The 24,919-nt window shown below is 39.6% G+C and overlaps 1 pseudogene; it reads left to right on the plus strand.

Annotated features, from left to right (window-relative positions):
* Positions 1-754: 754 nt before the first annotated feature.
* Positions 755-23,675, plus strand: LOC129625174 (dihydrodiol dehydrogenase 3-like; annotated as a pseudogene).
* Positions 23,676-24,919: the final 1,244 nt, after the last annotated feature.

Below are 24,919 nucleotides of genomic sequence, written 5' to 3' on the forward strand. Positions count from 1 at the left end.
CCATTACTCTTTCCAAATTTGTTGTATTTTGTTTATAGGTTTTTCTTTTATGAACAACGTGAACAGTTAGTAAATTATGTAAAATATGTGTCAGTTAGATTATGAGAGTACTATTAGAGTTATATAACTAAGTACAATGTATAAACACTAGAGTCTCTTTGCACACTGCACACGATATCCTAAAACTATTAATAATTAACTTCCAATAAGCTCTTTGCCAAAATTTCTGGTTTCCATATCATATTCAGGATTTAACCAGTCAGGTCTGTAAAGCATAATAGTTTTGCTAGTGGAAAATGTAAAAAGGCAAATTTATTTTCATTTGAAGTTTTGATTCTTTATAAAGGGATTACATTTTCAAAAATGCTTATTAAATGCTTTTAGATTGTGTGATTTGTGTATGTGTGTATGTTTGTACTGTAGACTGTTGTTTCAACTGATGTTTGATCGAGATTGGCTTTGTAATAGAAAAATGAAAAATATTGCTCTTGTGGAAGTTTCTGGTCTAAAATATGGTCAATAACTGTTCAGCTCATATCATCATTATATAATAATGTTCTACTGCAAAAAAAAGCAAACAAGCTAACTGATTTCAATCCTGTTCTTACTCAATGGGAACTGGTTTAATCATGCTCCTCTTACAATATATCTGCTGGCATTGGATGGTGCAGCTGGGGTGTTACCTTCCTGTTATTCCTAACCTGTGAAGGAAGAAGGAAAACATCAATCTGCTTACTCCAAGGAGAAATAGGCAATGGATCCCAAAAGCCAGAGAGTGAAACTTAATGACGGCCACTTCATTCCTGTCCTGGGATTTGGAACCTATACACCTCCAGAAGTAACCTGGGTGGTTGTGGGTCAAGATATACATAGTAGTGGATGTAACATGAGTGAAAGGGACTTGGGTTGTCAAGCACTGAGCTCCTGTGCAACTCTGGGTGGATCACATCATTCCACTTACTGGGCCAGAACCATGCCCTGTGAAAGAGGAGAGAGCATTCAGTCTTCACTCTGCATCAGGGTATGAAACTGTGCTCACCTGTAGATTACTCTGGGTCTGGGTTCCCCTCCAGTTTCTGTCTCTTTCCCAGCTTGGCAGAAGAGGTGAGACTCGGCTGTCAAGATCACTGACTGTCAGCTGCTTTCCTTTGTGGGTGACTGCAGTTGCAAGTTTTCTCTGTACATTTTATTAGCTCAAGAGCTCTTTCCTGCTTCCAATAATACAGGACCCAGAGAAGTATTTGAGGTGGAAGGTCCTGAAGATGAGATGACTGACAATTAATGGAAGAGAATTGCTTTTCTACTGTGGGATACCTGCTTGGTGCCAGGCAAGAAACACTCCAGCTGCTTTTTGCCTTGTGCTTCTGTTTCTGCTTGGAAACTTCTTCTGATGGGAACCATAGTATCACTAGAGGGGATAAGATGCAATCTTACAGGCCAGATTTTGTGATGTATCCTGGGGTTTTGTAATGTGTTTTTATTAAAGTATGGTCTGCAGTGCTTGGTCAAATAGGGGCTAGTGGACAAGTCTCTAGACTGGAAGCTAGAAAGTTTTCTGTCTATCTTGCCTTTAGAATAGATGTGACAAGGGACTGGACTTATACTTTGAGGCTCACTATTCTAATTTTTAAAATGGAAAAAATTATTAAGAGACATTTTTCTGATAGAAGACAGAATTTGTTTACTTCGTAGAGCACACTGGGTTGAGGGGAGGAAAGTGAAGGGCTGTTACTGAAGCTCATGGGCTCATTCCCAGGTACATCCCCGAAAGTGAATGTCACTCAGTCATGTCCGACTCTTTGCAACCCCATGGACTGTACAGTCCATGGAATTCTCCAGGCCAGAATACTGGAGTGGGTAGCCTTCCCCTTCTCCAGGGCATCTTCCCAACCCAGGAATTGAACCCAGGTCCCCTGCATTGCAGGCAGATTCTGTACCATCTGAGTCACCAGGAAAGCCCACCCCAAATGTCCGTGCATTTAAGAAAAACCAGAACTAGACCTAGCAGAACTGTGTTATACCAATTATCTACCTCCTTGAAATGGGAAAGATTTTGAATCACATAAAAAGAAATGGAATATTATTGAGCATTGAAGACAAAGTTAACCCATTTGCAATCACACAGAAGAACTGGGAGAACATTAAGCTAAGTAAGCCAGAAATAGAAAGACTAATACTGCATGATATCCTTGTAGGTGGAATCCTAAATAGTGGTACTTGTAGAAGAGAGAGTAGCGGTATGGTAAGCAGAAGCTGATGACAAGACTGGGAAAAATGGAAAGATGTTAATCAAGGGTACAGACCTTCAGTTATAAGATGCATAATTCTGGAGACCTGATGTACAGCAAGTTTGAAAGTGAAAGTGAAGTCGCTCAGTTGTGTCCAACTCATTGCGACCCCATGGACTGTAGCCTACCAGGCTCCTCCCTCCATGGGATTCTCCAGGCAAGAGTACTGGAGTGGGTTGCCATTGCCTTCTCCAGGGCATCTTCCCAACCCAGGGACTGAACCCGGGTCTCCTGCATTCCAGGCAGACGCTTTAACCTCTGAGCCACCAGGGAAGCCCATAGTTAAAAATAATGGGTTATATCTTCAGATTTTGTAGAGACTAGATATAAATCTTCTTACAAGCACCTCCAAAAGGTAGCTATGTGAGGTAGTGGTTCTGTTTACTAGCTTGCTTGTGGTAATTATTAAGAGTGGATACTTACATGAGTAAGTACAATCCAGAGAAATGCCAGGCTGGATGAAGCTCAAGCTGGAATCAAGATTGCCGTGAAAAATGTCAATAACCTCAGATGTGCAGATGACACCACCATAATGGCAGAAGTGAAGAGAAATTAAACAGCCTCTTGATGAAGATGAAAGTGGAAAGTGAAAAACCTGGCTTACATTGAAAAACTATGATTATGGCATCCTGTCCCATAACTTTATGGCAAATAGATGGGGAAACAATGGAAACAGTGACAGACTCTTTTTATTTTGGTCTCCAAAATTACTGTGAATGGTTGTAGCCAGGAAATTAAAAGACACTTGCTCCTTGGAAGAAAAGCTATAACAAACTTGGACAGTGTATTTAAAAGCAGAGACATTACTTTGCCCACAGAGGTACATATTGTCAAAGCTATGGTTTTTCCAGTAGTCATGTTTGTGTATGGATGTAAGTACTGGACCATAAAGAAGGCTGTGCACTAAAGAATTGATGCATTTGAACTGTGGTGTTGGAGAAGACTCTTGAGAGTCTCTTGGACAGCCAGCAGATCAAACTAGTCAATCCTTGAGAAAATCAACCCTGAATATTCCTTGGAATGACTGATGCTAGAGCTGAAGCTCCAATACTTTGGCTACCTGATGCTAGTGATAACTCGAGGGAAAACACCCTGATTCTGGGAAAGATTTAGAGCAAGAGGAGGAGGGGACAGAGGATGAGAAGGTTTGATGGCATTACTCTCTCAATGGACATGAGTTTGAGCAAACTCTGGGAGATGGTGAAGAACAGGGAAACCGGAGTGCTGCTGTCCACGGGGTTGCAAAGAGTCAGACATGACTGAGCAAGTGAATAACAAGAATAACTTATATGAGAACATCACATTGTACACCTTGAAAAGATACAGTCGTTTTTTTGGGGGGTGTATTCTATGTGGCTTCACTAGTAGTTGGAAGTCTCAGAACCTTTTACCTTGGTTCTTGATACTTTTACCAGGCACCTTGTAATTTTGATCATTTTGCTTCAAACACCTCATGTTATAAATCATATTCATGACTACAACATTTTGTTGAGTCCTTTGAGTTCTTTCATCAAGTCACTGAAACTAAAGGTGATTTTGCCATCCTCTAATACCAGCAATCAGCCACTGATCACCTGAAGTTGAAGGGTTCCTGGGTAGTGTTCATTTAATTACTTATTAGGAATGTTAAGGGAAACTGTCATGGGTTCATTACTACACATACAGAACTAATCAAAGACACAGAAAAAAGTCGATTCTTGGGAAGATCAAAGCTTGTGTCTAGCCATATCTTATGTGGATATTCAACTTCTACCTTTGTTGCTTATGTAGGTTTCTAAGAGGGATGCTGTGGAATTCACCCCATTCACTATAGAGGTTGGGTTCCGCCATATTGACTGTGCTCATGTCTACCAAAATGAAGAGGAGATTGGCCAGGTCATTCGAAGCAAGATTGCAGATGGCACTGTGAAGAGAGAAGACATATTCTGCACTTCAAAGGTACTGTGTGTATTGTGTGTGTGCATGTGTACAAGTGATTGTGCCAATCACTTTTGACAATTACAGACAATTACATAATAGGGTCCTTTGGTTAGGAATTGTTTGCTGAACTATACTTATTGGTATATTCCTAAAGTATTAGAGTTCCCTGGTGGTTCAGTGCTTAAGACTTGGTGCTTTACTGCCATGAGCCAGGATTCCATCCTTGGTCAGGGAAGTAATATCTCACAAACCATGCAGTAAGACAAAAAAAAAAAAAAAAAAAAAATTACCTAGTTTAGTATTAATCAACTTTCATTCTTTAACCTCTACAGCTTTGGTTAACTTCCCTTCGACCAGAGTTGGTCCAACCAGCCTTGGAAAAGTCACCAAAAAATCTTCAGCTGGACTATGTCGATCTCTGTATTATTCATTTTCCAGCGGCTCTGAAGGTTAGAAATTTGTGTGATCACATAAATATTATATCTTGTGTTAGAATGTGTATCAACTTGCAGGGATGGTTGAATAAAGATTTGTCTTAGTAAGTTGAAGGGACGATTACACTAGAGTAGAATCCCCCAAATTATTATTTGTGATCATCTTTTTGCTGAGTTTTGAATCCATTACATGGATCCCATAGAAAGGCATTAAAAATCTGAGGCTCTGCCTGAAAAATTAAAGGAAATAGAAATCAGCCAGTTCTGAACAAAGTCCTGGATATGACTCCTGAGTGTCTGTGAAATTCATGAACCAAGAGTTTGGTGCAGCCATGGTGAGCTTGACACTGCCTTACATTGAACATGAAGAGTTAATCTTGTCTTTTACTCTTTCAAGTTGAGCAGATTTGGTGGTGCTTCCTCTGGGTGAGTCAAATCTCTTAACTGTATAGGAAGTTGGGAGACATTGCTTACACTTTTGCCTGTCTTCACAATGAGGTTTGTAGACTGCACTTAGCCATTAAGCATGGTTTACTTAGAACTGTTGATTTCAAGTTACAGAAATAAACTCAAGCCATCTAATGCAAAATCGCTTAGTGGACTATGTAGATGGCAAGTACCAGACACAGAAAGATTTGAGGATTTGTAGCAGTGTTCAGAAATGTCTCCTTTCTTCTATCCCTTATAAGGATACTACTCATGATTTACTTTATTTTTTACTGAACATTTTCCATTGGTGGCAAATATGACCCTGGGGCAGTTCAAGGCTCATGGTCATGAATATTTGAGAGCATGTGTGGATCATCCACATCCCATATCCACCTAAAGATAGCCTTGCAGTTCACATGTCTGCCCTAGGGCACCTGATGCTCAGAGGGAAAAGAATTTCTGATATCTAGCCATATGAAGACTGCAATTTTTATTCTGGGAATTATGTCATGTAACTTACTGCCATTTCCAGCCCAAAAAGGCATTTCAAAATAGGCAAGTACAAGAAGCAGACAAAATACAGAGAAGTCACTGTGAGTCCCTTTTAGGACCTAGAAAAATTGTATTTATTACAACGTATATTGAGTGTAAGAGATTGGAATAAGCCTCCTTCCTAAAGGTATTGCTGACAACTCCATATATGCATATCACTTTGCAAACACTGGTATTTAGAAATTTGTAAACCTACCTGATGGAGGTTTGATCCCTGGTGCCTGGCAACCTGGCTAAATGCAGAGAAATTATTTTGTGACATAAATGACTGCTTCTATTCCAGCCAGGGGAGGAATTATCCCCCAAAGATGAAAATGGAAAACTGATATTTGACTCAGTGGATCTCTCTCATACGTGGGAGGTGAGTCCAGGGAGGTGAGAACCAGGGGAGGAGTCAGTAGAGGGGGAACCTCCTTCATTTCTTCCACCTGTGAGAATGGGCTGTGGACCATCAGATTCAGAAGTTCATGAATCTAAGGGAATGGATGCTGGGGTTGTATGGAGGAAACCATTGCTGAGATGTTCACAGAGAGGAATGGAGGAAGAGAATTTGGGACAGTGTAGACAGCCATCTTTTTCCTTCTATGTGATATGACTTCTCAGGAGTTTTTCTAAGGTGGGGCAGTAGTTTTTCTTTTTATATCATGACCTTCTTCCCGATTTTTCTTCTTTATAGTCAAGGGTAACTCTTGATGAATGAGTGTGATTACTGATGTTTTTCAGCATTAATTCTTGTTCTATTGCCCATTCCATGTGACTGTCCACCACCTCTCCCTCTCAGGTCTTGAGAAGTGTAAGGATGCAGGCTGACCAAGTCCATCAGGGTGTCCAACTGCAACCACAAGCAGCTGGAGAAGATCCTGAACAAGCTGAGGCTCAAGTACAAGTCTGTCTGCAACCAGGTGAGCAGCTTGGCTCCTCTCCCTCATGCTTTTCAAAACCTCCTTCTTGCCCTGGAGCCAGATGTCTGTCTATCCTCCCCCCTGTTCATCCGACCTTTGTGGATAGATGGTTCTAGAGAGTAGGGCCTCTAGGGTGGTGTGAATAGAATCTATAACAGTATCTCTGTTTACAAAATTCTGGGTGGAAAAGTGGGATGCTTTCCTTCTAAACTGTGGGTAGAACCCAGAACTAGAGGAAGGAGGTGTTTCCTTGAGATGAAAGGATGACCAGATGGAGGGGAAAGTGCCCTGGAGCAATCTGCATACAGGAAGGAAGATGATGAAAACATGGAATCAGAAGTAAATTAATAAAGTAACAAATCAGCTGAGATGTGTTAAGAGTTTGTGTGGGGTTCTGATGTCTGAATTCTTGGTCTTGGTGTCTCAGCATTTAGGAGTCTTAAACAGGGAGCACAGTTCAGAAAAATGTGTTGCAGGTAATGAAAATCATCCAGTTTAGAGGGTGAAGTTAAAAGCTCAAGGTGATACTAACAATCTATGAATATTTACTCAGGAACATCTACTCAAATGTAGAGCCCAGCTTTTGATTATTCAATCTTGCACTCGTTCTGCCATACATGTCTATCATAAAATTAACTGTATAAATACACTTTTCTCTATTTCTCTGTTGATGTTGACATTTCCAAATTACATTTAATGATGTAGTCTTTCCTTTAGCCTTTGAAATCTTTTCGTCTTTCTCTGTTATATTAATATTGCCTTTGAATATAATCGGACATTCTTCTCTGTGGGTGTTCTACAGGTGGAATGTCACCCTTATCTCAACTAGAGCAAACTGTTGGATTTCTGCAAGTCACATGGAATTGTTCTTGTTGCCTGTGGTGCTCTGAGATCCCAACGAGTAAAAGAATGGTATTGAATCCTATTGAAGACACCTGGGAGTTTCCATAAAATTCAATTTTTGATGAAATATTTTAAATTATACAGTACTCAGATAACTCTCATAGGCAGAGGCAAGAGAGGGGAGGGATGGAATGAATCCTTCTTTTTTATCTTCCCATTACACAGCCATTTTTTCTATGTTGTATTAGATTGTCAACTTATCAATAACAAATGTCTGCATTGAAATCTATAGAGTCCCCAGAGACACAAGCTTATGTCATGATTTACTTATTGACTAATGAACATATTTCTAAAAATAGATATTGCAATCCTCACTTATCTCATATCTAAAATTGGGATAATAATATGTAACTCCTATGTCTATCATGTTAGAAAAAATTTCAATTTGAAGCATTTCTTTGACATCTGTAGAAATATAATGATAAAATAAATGTCTCTTATTTTGAGACTACTCAATTTTTATCAATACCTTGAAAAGTTAAATTTTAAAACAATTCCTGGTCTTTTCCATCTGTTTTTCTATTCATGCCCTTGATTGTAGAAGAAAAGAAATCCCTGAGAATTAAAGAGAATATACAAAATTTGGCAATCTGGTCTCAACCCAATAATGCATCTGAGTCACCTGCAGAGCTTTGTAAACACAGACTGGGAGGTGACACAGTTGAAGTTCTGTTCAGTTTGTCTTCAGCTCAGCCATGGAATTTATATTTATTACTACATCCTAGTTGATAGTGATAGTGCCGGTCCTTGGACCACACTTTAAGAAGCTCTGGTTTAGAGTCTACCTATTTAGTCTGCATGGGAAGCCTACTTTCAAACTGAGTATTCAATCTCAGGTCTTTGGCATTTCTGAATTTCCTTCCAGGGTGAACTTGGACTTGCCCGTTCTCTTGGAGGAACCAGTTCTTTGTACCATTACCAAAAAGCACAAGAAAACGCCACTCTGGTTGTCCTTTGCTACCAGATACAACGTGGGGTTGTGGTTTTGGCCAAGGGTAACAATAAGAAGTGGATCAATGAGAACATACAGGTGATGAGCAGGGCTCTGGGTCTTTCCTAAGGATCATTCTTTGTCCAGCTCTCAAGACTATACTTGAGTCAAGACAAGTTACTTGTTCTTCCCTGTGCATGAATGCCTTGTGTATATTCCTGATGGTTTTCTCCTCCAGATTTGGCAACAGGAAAGATAGTATGGCTAGATAGGGTTAAGATTGGACAGAAAATAGAGATCTTAGTTTCAGAGTTATATAAACAATTTATTCTGTTACCTCATGTAAATGATATCTTATTTTCTCTGTTCTCAATTGATAAAATTTCATTATGTGGTTTTTTAAGACTATTCGAACTGCTGTAACAAAATACTACAGATTGAGTGGCTGGGAAAAAATACTAAATTTGTTTCACACAGTTCTGAAGCTGGAGGTCTGAGGTCAGGATGCCTGTGTGATCAGGTGAGGGTTCTCCTCTAGGTCACAGGCTTCCCTTGTATCTTAACATGGTGGAGTGGACAACAGCTCTCTCCAAAATCTCCTTTATGTGTATGATATTGTTGAAATCTCATCCATGAGGGCTCTGCCATCATGATCTAATCACCCCAAAGGCTCTATTTATAACACCATCAACATGTAAATTTGGGGACACAAAAATTGTGGCAGCATTCTTTAACCTCCTAATCATTATGGTTATATATATATATATTTTATTTTTTCCAATATTTTATTTTTTTTTACTGTTTTATCTTTTTATTTTTTTTAAATTTTATTTTATTTTTAAACTTTACATAATTGTATTAGTTTTGCCAAATATCAAAATGAATCCACCACAGGTATACATGTGTTCCCCATCCTGAACCCTCCTCCCTCCTCCCTCCCTATACCATCCCTCTGGGTCATCCCAGTGCACCAGCCCCAAGCATCCAGTATCGTGCATCGAACCTGGACTGGCAACTCATTTCATACATGATATTTTACATGTTTCAGTGCCATTCTCCCAAATCTTCCCACCCTTTCCCTCTCCCACAGAGTCCACAAGACTGTTCTATACATCAGTGTCTCTTTTGCTGTCTCGTACACAGGGTTATTGTTACCTTCTTTCTAAATTCCATATATATGCGTTAGTATACTGTATTGGTGTTTTCCTTTCTGGCTTACTTCACTCTGTATAATAGGCTCCAGTTTCATCCACCTCATTAGAACTGATTCAAATGTATTCTTTGTAATGGCTGAGTAATACTCCATTGTGTATATGTTCCACAGCTTTCTTATCCATTCATCTGCTGATGGACATCTAGGTTGCTTCCATGTCCTGGCTATCACAAACAGTGCTGCGATGAACATTGGGGTACACGTGTCTCTTTCCCTTCTGGTTTCCTCAGTGTGTATGCCCAGCAGTGGGATTGCTGGATCATAAGGCAGTTCTATTTCCAGTTTTTTAAGGCATCTCCACACTGTTCTCCATAGTGGCTGTACTAGTTTGCATTCCCACCAACAGTGGAAGAGGGTTCCCTTTTCTCCACACCCTCTCCAGCATTTATTACTTGTAGACTTTTGGATCGCAGCCATTCTGACTGGTGTGAAATGGTACCTCGTAGTGGTTTTGATTTGCATTTCTCTGATAATGAGTGATGTTGAGCATCTTTTCATGTGTTTGTTAGCCATCTGTATGTCTTCTTTGGAGAAATGTCTATTTAGTTCTTTGGCCCATTTTTTGATTGGGTCTTTTATTTTTCTGGAGTTGAGCTGTAGGAGTTGCTTGTATATTCTCGAGATTAGTTGTTTGTCAGTTGCTTCATTTGCTATTATCTTCTCCCATTCTGAAGGCTGTCTTTTCACCTTGCTAATAGTTTCCTTTGATGTGCAGAAGCTTTTAAGGTTAATTAGGTCCCATTTGTTTATTTTTGCTTTTATATCCAATATTCTGGGAGGTGGGTCATAGAGGATCCTGCTGTGATGTATGTCAGAGAGTGTTTTGCCTATGTTCTCCTCTAGGAGTTTTATAGTTTCTGGTCTTACGTTGAGATCTTTAATCCATTTTGAGTTTATTTTTGTGTATGGTGTTAGAAAGTGTTCTAGTTTCATTCTTTTACAAGTGGTTGACCAGTTTTCCCAGCACCACTTGTTAAAGAGATTGTCTTTATTCCATTGTATATTCTTGCCTCCTTTGTCAAAAATAAGGTGTCCATATGTGCATGGATTAATCTCTGGGCTTTCTATTTTGTTCCATTGGTCTATATTTCTGTCTTTGTGCCAGTACCATACTGTCCTGATAACTGTGGCTTTGTAGTAGAGCCTGAAGTCAGGTAGGTTGATTCCTCCAGTTCCATTCTTCTTTCTCAAGATCGCTTTGGCTATTTGAGGTTTTTTGTATTTCCATACAAATTGTGAAATTATTTGTTCTAGCTCTGTGAAGAATACTGTTGGTAGCTTGATAGGGATTGCATTGAATCTATAAATTGCTTTGGGTAGTATACTCATTTTCACTATATTGATTCTTCAATAGACCAGTTAGACCTAATTGATATCTATAGGACATTTCATCCCAAAACAATGAATTTCACCTTTTTCTCAAGCGCACATGGAACCTTCTCCAGGATAGATTACATCCTGGGCCATAAAGCTAGCCTTGGTAAATTCAAAAAAATTGAAATCATTCCAAGCATCTTTTCTGACCACAATGCAGTAAGATTAGATCTCAATTACAGGAGAAGAACTATTAAAAATTCCAACATATGGAGGCTGAACAACACGCTGCTGAATAACCAACAAATCACAGAAGAAATCAAAAAAGAAATCAAAATTTGCATAGAAATGAATGAAAATGAAAACACAACAACCCAAAACCTGTGGGACATGGTAAAAGCAGTCCTAAGGGGAAAGTTCATAGCAATACAGGCACACCTCAAGAAACAAGAAAAAAGTCAAATAAATAACCTAACTCTACACCTAAAGCAACTAGAAAAGGAAGAAATGAAGAACCCCAGGGTTAGTAGAAGGAAAGGAATCTTAAAACTTAGAGCAGAAATAAATGCAAAAGAAACAAAAGAGATCATAGCAAAAATCAGCAAAACCAAAGGCTGGTTTTTTGAAAGGATAAATAAAATTGACAAACCATTAGCCAGACTCATCAAGAAACAAAGGGAGAAAAATCAAATCAATAAAATTAGAAATGAAAATGGAGAGATCACAACAGACAACACAGAAATACAAAAGATCATAAGAGAGTACTATAAACAATTATATGCCAATAAAATGGACAACGTGGAAGAAATGGACAAATTTTTAGAAAAGTACAACTTTCCAAAACTCGACCAGGAAGAAATAGAAAATCTTAACAGACCCATCACAAGCACAGAGATTGAAACTGTAATCAAAAATCTTCCCGCAAACAAAAGCCCAGGTCCAGACGGCTTCACGGCTGATTTCTACCAAAAATTTAGAGAAGAGCTAACACCTATCCTGCTCAAAGTCTTCCAGAAAATTGCAGAAGATGGTAAACTTCCAAACTCATTCTATGAGGCCACCATCACCCTAATACCAAAACCTGACAAAGATCCCACAAAAAAAGAAAAGTACAGGCCAATATCACTGATGAACATAGATGCAAAAATCCTTAACAAAATTCTAGCAATCAGAATCCAACAACACATTAAAAAGATCATACACCATGACCAAGTGGGCTTTATCCCAGGGATGCAAGGATTCTTCAATATCCGCAAATCAATCAGTGTACTACACCACATTAACAAATTGAAAAATAAAAACCATGAAAAATAAAAGCCATATGATTATCTCAATAGATGCAGAGAAAGCCTTTGACAAAATTCAACATCCATTTATGATAAAAACTCTCCAGAAAGCAGGAATAGAAGGAACATACCTCAACATAATAAAAGCTATATATGACAAACCCACAGCAAACATTATCTTCAATGGTGAAAAATTGAAAGCATTTCCTCTAAAGTCAGGAACAAGACAAGGGTGCCCACTTTCACCATTACTATTCAACATAGTTTTGGAAGTTTTGGCCACAGCAATCAGAGCAGAAAAAGAAATAAAAGGAATCCAAATTGGAAAAGAAGAAGTAAAGCTCTCACTGTTTGCAGATGACATGATCCTCTACATAGAAAACCCTAAAGACTCCACCAGAAAATTACTAGAACTAATCAATGACTATAGTAAAGTGGCAGGATATAAAATCAACACACAGAAATCCCTTGCATTCCTATACACTAATAATGAGAAAACAGAAAGAGAAATTAAGGAAACAATTCCATTCACCATTGCAACGGAAAGAATAAAATACTTAGGAATATATCTACCTAAAGAAACTAAAGACCTATATATAGAAAACTATAAAACCCTGGTGAAAGAAATCAAAGAGGACACTAACAGATGGAGAAATATACCATGTTCATGGACTGGAAGAATCAATATAGTGAAAATGAGTATACTACCCAAAGCAATTTATAGATTCAATGCAATCCCTATGGTTGTATTTTGTATTTCCCTGAATACTAATACATTTTAATCTTCACACATTTAATATTTTTGAGTTGCTGTCTTTGAGAAATTTCTCTTCAAGACTTTGTTCACTTTAGCTATGCTGTTTCTCTTTTGACTTCTGTGTAGGAGACTATTATTGTACTTTAGCCATAGCTGTAGAGGAAACTCTCCCCAGTTTCAGGATTTAATGCAGAGATCACTTCTGCATCTCTTGATTCTGTGGTTTGGCAAACAGCCTGCACTCAGCCCTCTTGGCTGGGATCTCTTGTGCATTTTCAGTGCAGAGCAGCTTGGCAGTTCTGCTTTAGCAGGTGGATGTAGCTCTTGTCAGAGGATGCTGAACATCTCTCTGTATAGTTTTTCATATACAATTGGCTAGAATAAGTCTCCGTCTCAGCACTGTCATAAGATTGCCAGTCAGTGAGTGGGGGAATATCTCTTCCTTTGGGGTCGCAAAGAGTTGGACACACTGAGCGACTGAATAACACCAAGTGCCCATATTTCCCACAGATTTTCATTGTCAATTCTGTCATATATAAAGTGTCCATATGTACATTTCTGCCCACTCCTTTCTATTTAACTACTCAGTTTTCTGTACTGTGTTACTAAAGCGAAAATAAGTCTTGCTTTTCAGTATGGTATGTTCTTCTATTTTAAGGATGTCTTAACTGCTTTTGACTAGCTCTTCTCTCATTTAATATTAGTATCACTATACTGACTTCCACAAGAGAATATGTGTTTAAGTCTTTGGTTCATGTTGCATTGAAACATGAGATCACTTTGGAGAAAATTAATTTCTTTATAAAATTGAGCTTTTCATTTCATTATTATGATGTGAATTTTTAATAATTTGTTGTTCCTTAATGTTTAAGTACTTTTCATAACTTTGTCCACAAAGGCATTTATATACAGCTTTTGTTGGATTTATTCATGGATAATGAGTAGCTTGATATCAGATTCCTGAACAGGCTTTCAAGGGGAGCCTCCTCCCCACACTGCTTCAGCTGAATGCTGTCACCCTTAGGGTGTGTTGGGGAGAGGCAATCAGTCTAATGTCAGCTCAGGTTCAGTATCGAGTCAGGAGTGTCTAAAGCAGTGTGTTTGGAAAAAAACGATTTTAGATTTTTCATTTTTTGTTTCAAGTAATTCACTTAGAAAGATAAGCGACTGATGCGCTGTAATCTTTTTGAGGTGGACTGAGAAGGAGAAGGTGTGGGAAGGAGAGGTGAGAACTCAGCAGAGGGTCCTAGTTTGCTCACCTGGAAGCTGAGGACAGACATGGCTTCCCTGTCCCCTCTTCTTGTCTCCATCCAGCTGGAAAGTCCTCCAGTCCCCAGGGGGAGGCCGGCTCTTTGGGGGAGGTGTTTGACTTTGAACTGACTCCAGAAGACATGAAGGCAATTGATGGCATCAACAGAAATATGAGATATTATGAATTTCTACCCTCAGTGACTTGCAGGTGTTTCACACATACACTGTTTTCTGTAGCAGGCAGGTCAGCAGGGGAACTAAGCTTTTTAAAAGCTTAATTCTAGGAAGCCAGTTCTGATTTCCAGCTTAGGAATCTACCAGGGGTTTTCTACAGACTTCAGACCAGAGGTTTCCTCCAGGGCTCCATTTCTCACCAACAGAAATGTGATAGGGGCTCAGGACAGCCTATCAGTAAAATCCCCTGGTTGACATCATGGTGAATTCACTACTTTGTATCCTAATCCCTGTGCCTGGTGTACCTCCTCTCAGGTTTGAGGGACCCAGTAGACACAGAGGGCACAGTGCCTGCGGCTCAATATTCTTTCAGTGTTCTTTGAACATGTTTAATCTTCATTTCTTTTTACACCAGGGGAAGATTATTGTATTAATAATAACTGTATAATAATGAATCCATCATGAATTGCATTCAAGTTTTGTTGTTGTTTTTAGTCACTCACTTGTTTCCAACTCTTGGTACTTCATGGACTATAGCCCACCAGGCTCCTCTGTCCCTGGGATTTCCCAGGCAAGAATACTGAAGTGAGTTGCCATTTCCCTCTCCAGGGGATCTTGCCAACACAGGGATCAAACCCATGTCTCCTGCTTTGCAGGTGGATGGATCCTTTACCACTGAGCCACCTAGGAAGCCCGCAATCATGTTAACCCCAACACAACTATAAAATGTATGTGGATGTTTTTATGGAGGAGGGTCCTAGAAAGGCCAACATTCATCAGTGCTACGATGTCACATGGGCTTGCCCCAGACTGTCCCCTAAGTGTCTGGTGGACATTCTCCCTAATAGGAATTTATTCACCAAGACACTATCCATTTCTTTCAAATTGATCTCTTCATTGCCCTTTCTTCCCTATTACAACTCCCATGTCCTCATCTTTGTTATCTCACAAAACTGAATTACAAGTAGATCATGAGCTTAACTGACCCTCCAGTGAGTGACTGCTTAGCAGGACACACTCAGGTAAGATCGTCTGGGTCTCTCTGGTTTCTTGAGTCAAGACTCACACCATTGTTATATTTGTCCATCAGGGGTCCATCCCCTGGGGAGCCTCTACCTTCTTAACTTTGATTTAGTCACTAACATGGGATTCCAGATGCCTATTTACTGTGTGAGGATGTCAGGATTGAAGAGACAGAAGACTAATCAAACAGGGAGAATTTGGAAGGGAGTTTAGAGAGAAGGGAATACCAATTATTGGAGAAATGAAGATTTTGTCTCAAATGAAAGATGTCAAAACTCTCCCTATTGTTTGTATAGCTATATCATGCTTCTGATAAAAGACATGATAATTGGAAAAAAAGGTGGAAAGTTACTTTTCTGTACTTAAAGAGTTTTACGTATAGTTGTATGTTTTCCTTCATTAGGCTGTGAGTTCCTAGACGTATTTATCTTTGCGGGCTCGGGTCTACAGTCTGGCCCCTGGCGCCTGGAATCGCTTAGAATGCATTCTTTAATGAATTGAATTGAAAAAGACAGATTCTGAAAGAAAAGTAGAAACATGGAGAAAAGGAAAAAAGTAGTGATAGTAATTAGTGAGTCACCAGTGGTTTCCTCCATTGTAAATTAAAAAATTAATAATCCCACTTTGAGCTATCTGATTGATTATTCAGGTGCATATGGTAGTGCTCTGATAGATGACAAGTTCCTTAGTGGAGGCACTCTGTATTTTGGGGGCTGCTCAGTATCTGCTTATTGATAGATGTGTGAAAAAGAGTCAGGTGTTCCACCTGTGTCTGAAATGACTTCCACAGTTAGCCCTAGGTCTTGAGCTCCCATATAAATTGTAAATTACCTGTCACCATGGAGTGAATATCACACGTGAATGTTGGGACTGGACGTGCAGGTGCCGTGTGCACATGGAGCAGACACCTGCCTGTGTGCTTGTCAAGGGAGAAGGAGGGATGTGTTTATAGATTTAGACAAATATATCCTGACTGCATCTATAGAGTAGCAGCTTTTGACAACATGACAGATTTGATAAATTAACCTTCCTCTTCTCTTTCAGTGCTGTTGGCCATCCTGAGTATCCATTTTCTGAAGAATATTGACTCTCAGCTCTCACTCTGATTCTTTGAGAATTACATGCTTCTAGGACTATAAAGAGGATTTTTGTACTTGGTGAAGGTGCTTAAATGAAGTGTTTGAATGTTTCAGAGCTTGCCTTTCCTTAAAAAAATAAAAAGTATATGAAACAATAAAGACTTCAAAGTAAGAATACTACTTTTTTCAAAATTAAAAAGTACACATTGCAGAAAATTTGGAGAACAGAATGGAAGTGATAGAGTATAAAGATAAGCTGTGATTAACCCATTTAATAATACTTAAATTTGGTGCCTTAACCTTATGATTTTCCTGTAGAAATATGTGTGTATTTTCATTTACAAAGAGAAAAGATCTTTAATCTACAACTTGTCTATTTGTTTTTAACATAAGTATCTTGATAAAATAAAAATATGACTTAAAAAATCCAGTATTATATTTTGCTTACTATAAAGCAGCACATCTTATTAATTTATTTAATTTTTTAATTGTTTGCCCATGTTTAGTGTTTTGATGAGTTTTTATATATTTTGCCATTGATTCACTTGTTGCAATTCATTCATTAATTCAGCAAAACTTTACTGAATATTCTTTAGAAACACATGGTTTTATCAATAAATACTATTTTATTTTTTTAAATTTTATTTTATTTTTAAACTTTACAAAATTGTATTAGTTTTGCCAAATATCAAAATAAATACTATTTTAAATGAGAAATTCTTGAGTTTATAGTCTAGTGGACCAAAGCTGTGAATGACATCAGAAGAATTAAGCTGTTAGAAATGGGAAAATGCCTGTTGGAGATAATTCTGCACAATCTCTCCTACTTCTGTACATCTGTTAGGCAGAGACACCAACTACTCTTCATCCCACACAACTTTTCATTTGTACAAGAAACAGCCTTGCAACATAGAGACAGTGGCTCACTTCATTACTCTGGAACAGAAAACACCAAGTTCAGGAAAAACGAGCGTTTATGTAACATTTAAGGTCCAGCAAGTCAGCTGATATGGGTGGAGCTTACTTAGTGAGGTAGGGAGACAGGAGCTGAAGAGAAGGCCCAGAGAGCCACTGGGACCTTGGGTCTGTATCATGTAGGTTTTTGAAAGGATTTTACTCTGAGAGAAATGGAGAATGATATTTTGGGATCTGAACAGAGTAGTTACATGAACAGAGATGCTTTTTTAAAAAAATTACCCTGGTTGCTATATTGAGAAGAAAGAGAGAAAAAAGAGCCCTCTTTTAGGACTCTGCAGGAATCTAGGTGAGAGATGATGCTTGTGTGGACCACAGAAGGAATAGTAAGTGTGGTCAAAGTTGTTAGAGTAGGGATATATTTTAAGGGCTGCATCAACCAGACTGTCTAATGTATTGGGCATAAAGTGAAAGGAAAAGGAGAATCAAAGCTGAACCCCAACATTTGTGCTTAAGGGATAGGAAAAGGAGATGCCATTTTCTCAGATGGAGACAATGTGGGGAGAACACATTTTTGTGGGAAGATTAGGAGTTCAATTATATATATTCAATTATAGGTATCTTTGAGATGCCTTTAGGTACCCAAGTGAAGATGCATGCATACAGTTGGACATAGAAGTCTATCAGAGAAAAAGATCAGCTAAAATATTTGTATTTGTGGTTTCTCAAATTTAGTTGCCACTTAAAGCCAAGAAACTAGAAAATTGGAGATAATATGTCATACAGTGAGTGAGTATAGACATGGATGTTAAGCTTCATGACAACTCAGCATTGAGGAGCTGGTTTTTCCTTAAAAAAAGAAAAAGTGGAGGAACCAGCAAAAGATGCAGAGAAGGAGAGGCTAGTGAGGTGGGAGAGACTGTTCTTAGAAAGCACGTGAAGGGTATGATTGGAGGCGAAAAGAGTCCAGTGCTTCCAAGTGGACAAGTAAGAGAAGACTGAAACAGACCATTGGATTGGGCAGTTAACCTTGGCAAGGTCAAGTGGCGCTTTGATGGTGGTGAAGGCAAACCCTGAGTAGAGTAAGTTCAAGAAATGGTGTGAAGAGACCAATGAGAAACAGAGTATACACGGTTTTCAAAGATGTTGCTGTAATGAGGACCATGGAATTGGGCAGGTGCTGAAAGAGAAAGTGGAATTTAAGACAAGGTTCCCTGTTATGGGAGATGACCACCTGCCTCTGAGGTCAGAGGAACAGTCCAGCAGAGAGAGGAAAATCTATGATGCAGCAGATGGAGGTGGGGCTGATTTGAACCACATTTGTTTTAGTTAATACTACTGGTATAACAAATGACCAAAAATTTGTGCTTTGAAACAACAGCAATGTATTAGTTTACATATCCTGAGGTCAGAAATTCAAAATGCGGTTCAATGGGCCAAAGTCAAAGTGCCAGCAGGCCAGCATTCTTTTCTGGAGGTTGTAGGGGAAAATCCATTTCCTTGCCTTATACAGATACTAGAGAACAGATCCTGTGTTGTTGGAAGAGGGTGTTTGCTAAGACCAGAGCATTCTCTTGACAAAATTCTGTTAGCTTTGGCCCTGCTTCATTTGTATTCCAAGGCCAAACTTGCCTGTTAGTCCAGGTATCTCTTGACTTTCTACTTTTGTATTCCAGTCCCCTTAAATGAAAAGGACATCTTTTTTCAGTGTTAGATTTAGAAGGTCTCTTAGGTCTTCTAAGAACACATCAACTTCAGCTTCTCTGGCATTTGTGGTTGGGGCATAGACTTGGATTTCTGTCATGTTGAATGGTTTGCCCTTGAAAATGAACCAAGATCATTCTGTCATCTTTGAGATTGCACCCAAGTACACTGCATTTTGGACTCTTTTGTTGACTATGAGGGTTACTCCCTTTCTTCTAAGGGATTCTTGCCCACAGTAGGAGATATAATGGTCGGTTGAATTAATTTCACCTATTTCCCATCCATTTTAGTTCACTGATTTCTAAAATGTCCATGTTTACTCCTGCCATCTCCTGTTTGACCACATCCTATTTACCTGGATTCAGAGTTCTAACATTCCAGGTTCTTATGCAATATTATTCTTTACAGCATCAGATTTTACTTCCACCACTAGACACATCCACAATTGGGTGTTGTTTCTGCTTTGGCTCTGCCTCTTCATTCCTTTTAGAGCTATTTCTCCACTCTTTTCTAGTAGCACATTGGTCACCTACCAACCTGGGGGTCTCATCCTTCAGTATGATATACTTTTGCCTTTTCATACTGTTCATGGGGTGTCAAGGCAGGAATGTTGAAGTGGCTCACCATTCCTTCTCCATCATCAGATCTCTCCATCATGACTTGGCCATCTTGGGTGGCCCTGCATGGCATGACTGATAGTTTCATGAGTTACACAAGGTTTGATCCATGTGACCACATTGTTTAGTTTTCTGTGATTGTAGTTTTCATTCTGGAGGCCATAGGATTGAAATTCTTGCTTCTTCTGTATTGCCCTCTGATGGAGGAGGATAAGAAGCTTGTGCAAGTTTCCTGATGGGAGGGACTGTCTGTGGGGAAAGTTTTTCTCTGGTTGGCGGGGCAATGCTCAGTAAATCTTTAACCCAATTTTCTGCTGATGGGTGGTGAAATGAAGCAGAATCCTTTGTTCCTTGCCCCTGTACCATATCCTTTCCCTGCTCTTTGTGGAAAACTTCAAAGAATAAGTTTAATCAGAGAATTGAGAAATGTAGACACAAAGTAAAAGGGTAAAAAGAGACTAAATAATAACAATGTGGTCATTAAGCATAATCAAGGACCTTCAGCTCTTTCTCAAGGGCTACAGATAATATTGTGAACCATATCCTGTGAGCTGCCATATAGATCCTAGAACAACAGGTGGAGAAGTTAACCACATGATGACCAGAATATATCCATGACATAAGCTGCTACACTTCTGAATAATGGCCTCAAGAAATGCAAACAAATGGGTCCTGGAACTGAAGACTAATGTACATAAAACAATCAAGATGACACGGGTCAGACCACTGATGACCAATTTGAAGATGACTGTCAGAGCTGACTGTGCTGTTTCTGCACATAGCACCACTATCACTTCTGTCTATAAGGGCTCTTGCCCCACTGGGTGAAGTGGAGGGGGGTCAGGCTTTGGATCGATGTCTGCCACACCAACACCTCAGTTGCTGGAATCTGAAATCAAACAAACTTTCCTTTTCACCAACCTGACCTGATTATTGGATTTGAAACAACAAGCAGCTGCACCCCACCGACACACACACCGTTTTGGTAACAGTGGGACAGTGCTCCCTCCAGTAGAAGGGAAAACCACTAGGCCATTCTGGAATGACCTAAATGAAATTCTTTATGATTATACAGTGGAAATGATGAAAAGATTCAAGGGATTAGATCTGATAGATTGAGTGCCATAGAGTACCACAGAAAAGAACTAAGGGTGGAGGTGTGTAACATTATATAGGAGGGGGTAATCAAGACCATCCCAAGAAAAGAAATGCAACAAGGCAAAATGGTCATCTGAGGAGACCTTAAAATAGCTGAGAGAAGAGGAAAAGCAAAAGGCAAAGGAGAAAGGGAAAGATTTACCCATCTGAATGCAGAGTTCCAAGGAATGCTGGGAGAGGTAAGGAAGTCTTCTTAGGTGATCAGTACAAAGAAACAGAAGAAAACAATATAATGAGAAACACTAGAGATCACTTCAAGAAAATTAGAGATACCAAAGGAATATTTCATGCAAAGATGAGGACAATAAAGGACAGAAAACGTATGACCTAAGATAAGCAGAAGAGATTAGGAAAAAGTGGCAAGAATACAAAGAACTATACAAAAAAAGACCTTAGTGACAGGGATAACCATTATGGTGTGATCACTCACATAGAGCCAGACATCATGGAATGCAAAGTTATGAGGGCTTTGCATGAACAAAACTAGGGGAGGTGATGGAATTCCAGCTGAGCTATTCAAATTCTAAAAGATGATGCTGTGAAAGTGCTGCACTCAATAGTCCAGCAAATTTGGAAGACTCAGCAGTGGCCACAGGACTGGAAGAGATCAGTTTTAATTCCAATCCCAAAGAAGGGCAATGCCAAAGAATGTTCAAACTGCTTCACAATTGCACTCATTTCACAGAGTAGCAAGGTAATGCTGAAAATCCTTGATGCTAGGCTTCAGTGGTATGTGAACCAAGAACTTTCAGATGTACAAGCTGGATTTAGAAAAGGCAGAGGAACCAGAGATCAAATTGCCAACATCCATTGGATCATAGAAAAAGCAAGAGAATTCCAGAAAAAAATCTACTTCTGTTTCATTGACTACGCTAAAGCCTTTGACTCTGTGGATCACAACAAACTGTGGAACATTCTTAAAGAGATGGAAATCCCAGACCACCTTACCTGGCTCCTGAGAAACCTGTATGCAGGCCAAGAAGCAACAGTTAGAACTGGACACGAAACAATGGATTGGTTCCAAATTGGGAAAGGAGTCCATCAAAGCCATATATTGTCACCCTGCTTATTTGATTTATATGCAGAGTACATCATGTGGAACATTGGGCTCGATGAATCACAATGTGGGCTGAAGATTGCTGGGAGAAATATCAGTAACCTCAGATATGCAGATGACATCACCTTAATGGCAGAAAGCAAAGAGGAACTAAGGAGTCTCTTGATGGAGGTGAAAGAGGAGAGAGAAATAACTGGCTTAAATCTCAATATTTGAAAAATTAAGTTCATGGCATCTGGTTCCATCCCTTCACAGCAAATAGATGGGGAAAACTTGGAAACAGTGACAAAGTTTATTTTCTTGGCCTCCAAAATCACTGAGGATGGTGACTGCAGCCATTAAATTAAGATGCTTGCTCCTTGGAAGAAAAACTATGATAAATCTAGATAACCTGTTTAAGAACAGAGCCATTACTTTGTCGACAAAGTTCTGTAGAGTCAAAGCTATGGCATTTCCAGTAGTCATGTATGAATGTGAGAGTTGGACTATAAAAAAGGCTGAGCCCTGAAGAATTGATGTTTTCAAACTTGGTTCTAGAGAAGACTCTTGATAGTCCCTTGGACAACAGGAGATCAAACTGGTCAATCCTGAAGGAAATCAATCCTGTATATTCATTGGAAGGACTGATGCTGAAGCTGAAGTTCAATATTTAGCCTCCTGATGCTAAGTGCCAACCCATTGGAAAAGACCCTGATGCTGGGGAAGACTGAGGGCAAGAGGAGAAGGGGATGCCAGATGGTGAGATGGTTGGATGGCATCACCGACTCAATGCACATGAATCTGAGCAAACTCTGGGAGATAGTGAAGGACAGAGAAGCCTGGTGTGTTGCAGTCCATGGGGTGGCAAAGAGTTGGACACAACCGAGAAACTGAACAGGAGAACTCTTCCATCTTCATCTTGTAGACTCTACCGAGATCTTCAGAGACAGACTATAGCATCTTAGAATCTTTTATCTAATGCTCCTATCGTCCCACCTTCTCTTTGACTACAACCCTCCCAGGTCACACATGTAAGGACTTTGTCATTATATTAGGGTTACCAGGGAAACCAAGAATATCTTGCATCTCAAGATTTTAATCACCTTTACAAGATCGTTCCCAAACCAGGTTCAGAATCATACCCCCTGCAGTGGAAGCACAGAGTCCTCACCACTGGACCACCAAGAAAGTCCCAGGTTAATGGAAAATTTTAGCCACAATTTCATCACACCTACATTTTCGACTCTCTTCTCCATCTCTTCTGCTTCTGGAACCCCTACACTGTGAATGTTAGTATGTTCTATTCCCTAGTTAATGTAGCATTTTTCTTATGATTCTGTATTCTGGTAAATTATTTTGGTAAATTATTAATCTCTGTCTCAATATCTGATCTTTTCATGTTTTGTTTTTTTCTTATTGTTTCATTTGACACAATGAAAATTTCATTCCTCTCTCTCCTCTTTTTGCTTAGCTTCCTCCTTCTCTATGAAGTTAGGTAATAAAAGTTACCTGTTCTGGTTTATAGGGGTGTCCTTGTGTGGACCTGTCCCTGTGCAGTCTGTGTGCCCAGAGGCTTTGGGGCAGAGCTGCAGCTGAGGAGGGCAGGGCCATCCTTTCCCAGGGCATGCTGGCAACTGTCACCTCGGAGGGGCAGGCTAGAGCCAGAGCCCAGTGTGAGCAAAGGCTTCTCCTGTGCTCAGTGGCTGTCCCCACACTACTGGGCCAGGCGAGTCCTAAGATGCTGGAGCAGAACTCTGAGAGTTGGGTCCAGATTGGTTCCTCCTTGTAAGTGTGCACCCCCCATCCTCCACACTAGCACCTTTGCCCCAGAGGGTGGCAGAGCTGGAGGAAGTTGTGCAGGAGCAGTCCCTGGTGTGGGCAGTTGTGCATGTGGTGCAGCACTGGCACACCATCAGAGCCCCAGACCCTGCTCCTAGGGCCTCTCTCTGAGGCCACCCTGCCCCATCCAGATGTGTGTGTGTTCCTATGTGTGTGCATTCAGATGGATCCTTGAAACAGGCAAATGCTCACTCTTGGTAGAGTTGTTCCTTGTCATAACTTTCACTAGTTAACTCGTCATGCTCCTAGTCCTGGGATCAGCCCAACAGGAAAGCTCAGTTCACTCTTGAGTCAGCAGCTTACCTGGTCGAGACTGGCTATCTGATTCTGGTGAATTTATGACTGTTTTTGAATGCACTATGTCCCCCAAAGCCACACCCCCATTCTATTCAGGGCCTTTTAATAAATGGTCTAGTCTATGTCTCCACCCTTATTCCTTTGTCCTTGGCTCCATATGTATGTATATATACATATACACACACACACACACACACACACACACACACACATATATATATGTGTGTGTGTGTGTGTGTGTGTGTGTATATATATATATATATATATTTCCCCTGCAGCTGCAATAGGCATTCCAGGAACTCTTCAGTTCAAGCTTAGAATTAAGTGGAACAGATACCAGTCTCCAGGCAGCCCCCAAGTTGGTTGGAACCTCGCACATAAGGTTTCCTCTGATCACTCTGGTTTGAGGGAGGCAACTGGGAGCTGATCAAGACTGCACTGCTCCAGGCAGGAGGAGGGTACAGGCAAGTAATACATGATGAAATTTCCTTCTACTCTGTTCTGGATTTTCCCTAATTGCCTGTTCACTTTGTTGCTGTCAGTCTTTGTTTGACTGTTTTCCAGAACTTCTATGAGGTTTTAAAATTAATTTTTCTTTCTTTTCTTGTCTTTCCAGGGGAGAATTCAGTCCTCCCATCTCACCAGTTTGCTGACATCACTGAACATGTTAAATTTTATTTATCTTCACTACATTTTTGTGTATCAATGCATCACAACTTCTGTTTTCTTTCCAAATTTGTGGTATTTTAATTTGTTTATAGTTTTTTCTTTTATGAATAATGTGGAACAGTAAATTATGTAAAATGTGTATCAATTATATTATGAGACTACTCTTTTAAAAAATTAATTTACTTATTTTAATTGGAGGTTAATTACTTTATAATATTGTGGTGGCTT

Source organism: Bubalus kerabau, chromosome 13, assembly GCF_029407905.1.
Source record: "Bubalus kerabau isolate K-KA32 ecotype Philippines breed swamp buffalo chromosome 13, PCC_UOA_SB_1v2, whole genome shotgun sequence".
Taxonomy (NCBI): Eukaryota; Metazoa; Chordata; class Mammalia; order Artiodactyla; family Bovidae; genus Bubalus; species Bubalus kerabau.